Genomic DNA, 7,854 nt, shown 5'->3' on the forward strand with positions numbered 1-7,854 from the left:
GGTGTGTTTTATTTACCAGTGACTTTGTTTATTTAACAAAAAAATAATAATGCGTACAATATGCACTGAATTGGACGAATAACCTTTGTTAGCGAGTAATTGTGTAGGATAGAACTATTTTCCTGCTCATCTGAACAGAGACAGAATCAATCACAGAGAGCGTTCAACACACTTCTGATGGTACATTCAAACGTTAGTGCGTTTCCCAAAAGTATCATAAGAAAGTATTAAAGCTTTTGGGAACGGCAGCCCTGAACAATGCTTATCAGAGGACAGAAGGACAGAGTTATTTCACAATAAACAAACTGAAATTGTAGCCTACATAGTTTGTGCAATTACAGTTATTTAAATCGAACGTAGAAAGATAATACTGGTCATGTGTTTTCTGTAATGTTAATAGAAATCATCATACACTGTCACTGGCAGTCCCTTATGAAAATGAACAAATGGTTTTACTAAAGTGACCGTAGTTCAACTGTAGTATTTGTAGATTTGAATCACGTGTAAACAAAAAACATATTTGAACCGTGTGAAATCAAAAATATAACCTAATAAGTTACAATTAAGGCTTATAAATTGTTAAAATGTGTTTTAAACATAAAGTTAAGTGCTTATCATTACCCATTTTACTCTTAGTAATTTAATAATTTAATACATTTCATAATTTAAAAGTTTAGTTCAGAAGTATCGAATTGGTATCGATATCGACGATACTGCCTTGAAAAATATCGGTATCGTATCGAAAACAAAATTAGCGGTATCGCCCATCCCTAACCGCGGTTCAAAAAACAGGCAGGCAGATAATGGGTATTGTTTTGATTTTTTTTTTTACATAAAATGATGTGCATACAATTTAGTATTAAAAGTGAAGGAGTTTGTTTGTTTGTTGCTTAATGATTAAAATTATGTACATATCACATGGGATTTAGACTCAAGACATATAAGCCTTCCCTATAACAAGCAAAGCAAACATTATACACTACAAAAGTCTGGGGGTCAGTAATATTTTTGTAAATATTTTGTTGTCTCTTATGCTCAATAAGGCTGCATTTATTTGATACAGTTTAACAGTAGGCTAATATTGTAAATTATTATTATTATTACAATTTAAAAAAATGTATATTTGTTAAAAATGAAATTCATGTGATGGTTTAATTTTCAGCAGCCATTTCACATGATCCTTCAGAAATATGATTTGGTGCTCAAGAAACATTTATTATCGATCTTCAAAAAGTTGCAGTTAGTTTTTTTCTCTCTTCTCAGGATTCTTTGATGAATAGAAAGTTCAAAGGTATAAAAGTTTTAAAAAAAATTATTATAATATAAATCTTTTGTAACATTTTAAAAACATAAAAAATTTCTTTCAACAACAGCAAGAAAAAAAAAACATACTAACCCCAAATTCCATTAGACCCAGAGTCCATATCGTAGTCCATAGCGATGGACCAGCATGTGTGCGATTGACTTGTCTAAACCAATTCAAATAAAAATAATTTAATGTCCAAACAAGCAGTATCCACTAGAATGATTAAACAAACCGAGATAACCCTGTCAAGTAAAAGCACAAACCTCCAACAATGCACAAAAATTGCAGTGATTTAATTGAAGAATGTTAATTAAATATGTTATAGAAAATAACGTGCAGAAAAAGAAACAAAACACAAAATAAAGAGATTTGATGTGAAGGCACTAAGTACACTCACTTAATGCATCCAGGCCAATAGGTGTCAGTATAAGTGACGTGTGGCCAAGTATGGTGACCCATACTCGGAATTAGTGCTCTGCATTTATCACATCCAAAGTGCACACACACAGCAGTGAACACACACCCAGAGCAGTGGGCAGCCATTTATGCTGCGGCGCCCGGGGAGCAGTTGGGGTTCGGTGCCTTGCTCAAGGGCACCTCAGTCGTGGTATTGAAGGTGGGAGAGAGTGCTGTACATTCACTCCCCCCACCTACAATCCCTGCCGGTACGAGACTCGAACCCACAACCTTTGGGTTATGAGTCCGACTCTCTAACCATTAGGCCACGACTTCCCCATAAGTGCAAAACCATTGATACTATTTGAACTAATAAGAATCAGCTTAACACTAACAAAAGCTTTATGAGTGCAGCTTTAAATATCACACATTGTGCATGCAAAAAGTAAAATGCTTTCATATCATAAAATTGTACTAATGTATCAATATTATATTATTTGATGTAAATGTTTATATTGATAAAATTTGTTACGTTAGAGTGCAATTATTATTGTTAATAAATAGGTAGGCCTAATTCTCTCAAAGCAAGCTCCCTTAACTTCCTGCATAAAGGTTTCAGCTGTATCAGCAGGACAGGAGGGCAGTTATTACAGAGGTCTAAATATATAAAGGTGCCCAAGAGAGAGGCAGAGGAAATGTGATAGTGCCTGTCTAAAAGAAATGCTTCAGCGAGGAGCAATGCCATGGTACAGTGAGGGACCGCTAGGGGTGCGCTGCTCCCATGGTGACTGAAAGTCCAGTAATAACGGGACAGGGCGTGGGAAGCTGTGTAAACAGGTGGCAGATGTACAGAGAGACCAGTGTGAGGCAATGGGGAGCGAAAAGCAGGGCAGAAAACAGACGAGTGGCATAATGTGATATGAGGCACAGAGGGAATGAGAGGGGCAGGCAGATAGACGGACAGAGCAGATGTCAGAGAGTCGCTGGAGTTTGCTATAAGCTGGGGTCAACTTGTAAGGTCATGAATGATGCTGAAATTCAAGGGACTGAATGCGCTATAAAACTTTCTTTTCATTTTTTATTTTATTTGAATTTGGCTTGTCAATACCACTGTTTACAACTTCAAATTTAGATGAAAATAATATCTAAACAATAGCATTTTATATTTCTTCTTTCTCTTTTGGTATATTGTTTTGTATTTTAGTTGTTTAATTTATTTAAAGTGCCCATATTATGGCTTTTTGAAAATTACCTTTCATGCAGTGTGTAACGCAGCTCGAAGTGAATGAAAACATCCTGCCAAGTTTTAAATCTGAAAGTGTAACTGTACACAAAGCAGCACTGCGCTCACAAACACTGCTTTATCAGGCATTACAGGCATGATGAAGGGAAAATGAGACCAATCGGCCCAATCACCGCAGATTAGTGTCACGCAAAGGAGGGGTTTGGAAAAATGAATCATTGAGCAAATCCTTTAGGAGTCGTTGAGCAAGTAAGGTCAAAATTAATGCATATTATAAGACAATTAAAGTGTTTTTTGACCTTGCATGCATGTCAACCTGTTGCTGGGGACTCCCAAAACCAAAATATGAACCTTTCATTATCCATAATAGGGGCACTTTAAACAAAAAAAAAAAGATAGAAAATGCTCACTGGAGCTCGAAGTGAATGAAAACATCCTGCCAAGTTTTAAATCTGAAAGTGTAACTGTACACAAAGCAGCACTGCGCTCACAAACACTGCTTTATCAGGCATTACAGGCATGATGAAGGGAAAATGAGACCAATCGGCCCAATCACCGCAGATTAGTGTCACGCAAAGGAGGGGTTTGGAAAAATGAATCATTGAGCGAATCCTTTAGGAGTCGTTGAGCAAGTAAGGTCAAAATTAATGCATATTATAAGACAATTAAAGTGTTTTCTGACCTTGCATGCATGTCAACCTGTTGCTGGGGACTCCCAAAACCAAAATATGAACCTTTCATTATCCATAATAGGGGCACTTTAAACAAAAAAAAAAAGAAAGAAAATGCTCACTGGAGTGATAACCTTGTTACAGTATATCATATTATTACCATTTTAAAGAAACAAACCATTCCATCAAATAAATAAATAAATAAAATCATGATGAACTAATGCTTCAAGAACTCGACAAGTTATATCTTTATATCTTCTTTTCTGTTTGTCTGTACTAGGTCAAAATTAATGCATATTATAAGACAATTAAAGTGTTTTTTGACCTTGCATGCATGTCAACCTGTTGCTGGGGACTCCCAAAACCAAAATATGAACCTTTCATTATCCATAATAGGGGCACTTTAAACAAAAAAAAAAAGATAGAAAATGCTCACTGGAGTGATAACCTTGTTACAGTATATCATATTATTACCATTTTAAAGAAACAAACCATTCCATCAAATAAATAAATAAATAAAATCATGATGAACTAATGCTTCAAGAACTCGACAAGTTATATCTTTATATCTTCTTTTATGTTTGTCTGTACTACAAACAAATTTAAAATCTTACAAAAATGCACTTTTACATTTGACATTTTTGACCAAATTTAAAATCCAATTACACAGAATCATGTAAAATTCTGTTAGAAGAAAAAAATACTGAAATATTTATGGAGGTTGAAACAAAATCTAATTATATATATATTAATGTAATGTAACAATTTGCACATAACAATGTGAAATTACTGTTAAGACTGTACAGCTTTTATTTAATTAAATTTAATGAAATAAATATTTATGGTAGTTTAAACCCTCTGGTGCTCCTCATTTGGGAGTCACACTTGTGATCTTCACGGTCAAAAGTGACCGGACACCTGAAATGTAACTTTTTTTCTCCCCAGTTTTGTTCAATAATATTTTTTATTTTGTATTTTGAGATAATTTTATGGCACTAATTAATATTTATGCAATAATTATGATGAACCCATTGGGTTCTGCCCATTGAAAATAATACCTTTTTTTTTTTAAATATATTTTTATATTACTTTTCATTGAGTGCAGTATTTCATGTTAAAATAGAGTCAATGCCTTTAAAATCCCATTTTTGAAGCCAGATTAGTGCCATCTGGTAGGAGTAAAATAAGAAAAACATCTGCAATTCCATGGTGTAGCCCAGGGGTAGGCAAGTTCGGTCCTAGAGAGCCGCAGTCCTGCAGAGTTCAGCTCCAACCCTGAAAAAAAAACTCACCTGCCTATAGCCTTAGTAATCCTGAAGACATTGATTAGCTTGTTCAGGTGTGTTTGATGAGGGTTGGAGCTGAACTCTGCAGGACTGCGGCTCTCTAGGACCGAACTTGCCTACCCCTGGTGTAGCTCATAGATTCATATATAGCTCTATATAAAAGGCCTATAAATTCTCTAATTGTTTTTCTAATTTTTATTAAGTTGTGGGTTTGGATATACATTTAGACATTCTCAAAGACAAATTTTTTTTTAAATGTTGATTTGAAGCGTCAGTTTTTGAATTATTATTACTACAGTCAAAACTGAACACAGAGAAAGCATTTTGTTACACAAAACATTAAAATTCTATAAAAATGTGACAAAAATGAACAGAAATGTTTTATCAGATCTCAATCCTTCTGGGTTTGATCTGATTTCAACCTCTTATTTCAGTTTTCTGACTCGTTTTGGCTATATTATAGCCATACCAATTAATTTGAGTATAATTCTGTATGTGTGTGTCTGTGAGTGTGTGTGTGTAAGTAAGTGTGTGTTTGAGTGAGTGTGTCTGTTTTGCACTCTTGATGTTTTAGAGTGTAACCCCTTCCTTGCTGTCCACTTTTTTACTGCATTGTAGTTGAATTATTGCTTTTATTTTACATATGAAGAGTTCAGACGCAAAAGCCTCTAAGTGCCATTTGAAATGTTCTTCTAAAATTAGGATTTTTATCAGGCTCCTATGTTTAGGTTCAGTAATTTTACTTTACTGGCAATGTATAGGTCATTTTCTATGCCATTAACGTGAAATAAATGAACATAAATATAGGAGTCCGATAAAAATGCTCATTTTAGATGAAAATTTCAGATGGCACTTAGAGGCTTTTGCATCTGAACTCTTCATATTTGCTGTGTTACAGTCACACCAGTTCATAGGTGTGTGTGTGGTTTTGCATTCTTGATGTGTTATAGTTTCACCCTGTCATTGCTGTGTACTTTTTTTCTGCATTGTGTCAGATTTGTAGATTGTACACATTGTTTTTGTCCATTTCCCATTCATTTCCTATGGTCGGTCATTTTTGACCGAAGACCACAAGTGTGACTATTTTTTTTACGACCACTTAGTGTGCTCAAATCATGCCCTCAATTTTTTTTTACAAATTCAAAACAGAAAATTCTTCGGTCAAAAGTGACTGAAGAGCACCACAAAAATGTAGTCATAAATGTAGGGCAATGTAACAGTTGCACTTAACAACATAAAATTATGTTTAGAATGTACAGCTTTTATTGAATGAATAATGAATTAACAGTTTCAAATGTAATTTAGGCTATTTTTCACATGCATTTCTGCATCCAAAAACTGATTCTAAATAAATAATAGCTACAGAACAAGAGCAGAAGTAACCTATAAACAAGTGATGTTAGTGTAAAAAAAATATTTTAGCAATCAAAAGATAATAAACATTGATTAATTGCAATTTGCATAAAATGTATGTTACATTATTGCACATGCAGGGATGTGTAAAGTGCCCCCATTCTCAGAACAAACAGATGATACAGACAAAACAACACAATTCATTTGGTGTATGACTTCAGAATTACCTGCATTTCCCTTTCAAATCCATCAATAACATTTTTGGTGATCTCAGGGAGTGTAATGAGATCTGAGTTTATTAATAGTCAAACAAAACAGCCATTATGCACATATGAAAGGCAAATACACATATCCATCAGTGCTGCTTCTGTTATCCATGGAAATTGCACTTATGTTCAAGTTTGATAAGTGTTCTCATCCAAATTCACTGGCACTAAGCCAAAGGGCTAACCAGAGTATCCTAACTGAAGTAGGTGGCATCTATTATAATTTTAAAACTTATGCCTAAGATCCTTACAAGGACTTATCTGGGAATCTTTAAAACTTACACTGCAACTACAAATGTTGTTTCTATTAGAAACTCTCCCATTAACATATAAAATATCCTACATAATGAATTTTTTTTAACTGTCCTGGTATTTAGGTTTGTGGCTGATATGCCATTCTAAGGCATTATATTATATAAGAGTAACAAGTGTTATATTAATATTACTTATATTGTTATATTCATGTATTTATTTATTTTGTAATTGTATTATATATTTCAGATTTAATTTTAATTTTAAGATTTACTAAATTTATGTGATTTTGATTTCTATTTATTGATTTCCGTTCTAGCACTTCATTTTAGTTAGTTGCAAAGGCAACAGTTCTAATTTTCATTTGATTTTGGGTTTTTCATCTTATATTTTTTATTTTATTTCAGCTTTATTTAATTAACGAAAATGACTTCCAATAGTTTTAGTTAACAATAACAACACTGAGTTACATACAGTATTCTATTAGGTTTGCAGTGATAATATGGCATCAACATAGTCATAACATTCCATATATATATATATACACCGATGAGCCACTACATTATGACCACCCTCAGCCTAGAGCAATGAGCACCGATAACCATATGGTTCTGCAGGTGCAGTTAACAAAACAGTATATATATCACCTGAGGACCAGCTATCAATCTTGGAAACCTTGTGGGTTGTTCACGTGCAGTTGTATCAAAAGTGGTGTACAAATGGCCAAATAGTGAACAGTCGTCCGCAACTCACTGATGCCAGAGGCAAGCGGAAACAGTTGTGCATTGTTCACAGAGACCACAGGGCCACAGTCCGACAAATCACCAGCAGCTACAACAGAGGTGACCAGGGCAATGTGTCACAGCACACAGTTCATCGCAGCCTTATGCGTGCGGGCCTGAACAGCCCATGACCCAGCCGGGTCTTCATGCTAACTGCACAATGGCCAACAGAGCATGAATTGGGCATAATGGAAGAAAGTGGCCTGGTCTGATGAATCAAGATTCCTGGTGCATCGCATCGACGGCCAAGGCTTGATACGTCGATTACCATCAGTGGCTATGGCACCTGGATGCACTGT

This window comes from Sinocyclocheilus grahami, unplaced genomic scaffold (genome assembly GCF_001515645.1).
Source record: "Sinocyclocheilus grahami isolate Dianchi unplaced genomic scaffold, SAMN03320097.WGS_v1.1 scaffold240.1, whole genome shotgun sequence".
NCBI lineage: Eukaryota > Metazoa > Chordata > Actinopteri > Cypriniformes > Cyprinidae > Sinocyclocheilus > Sinocyclocheilus grahami.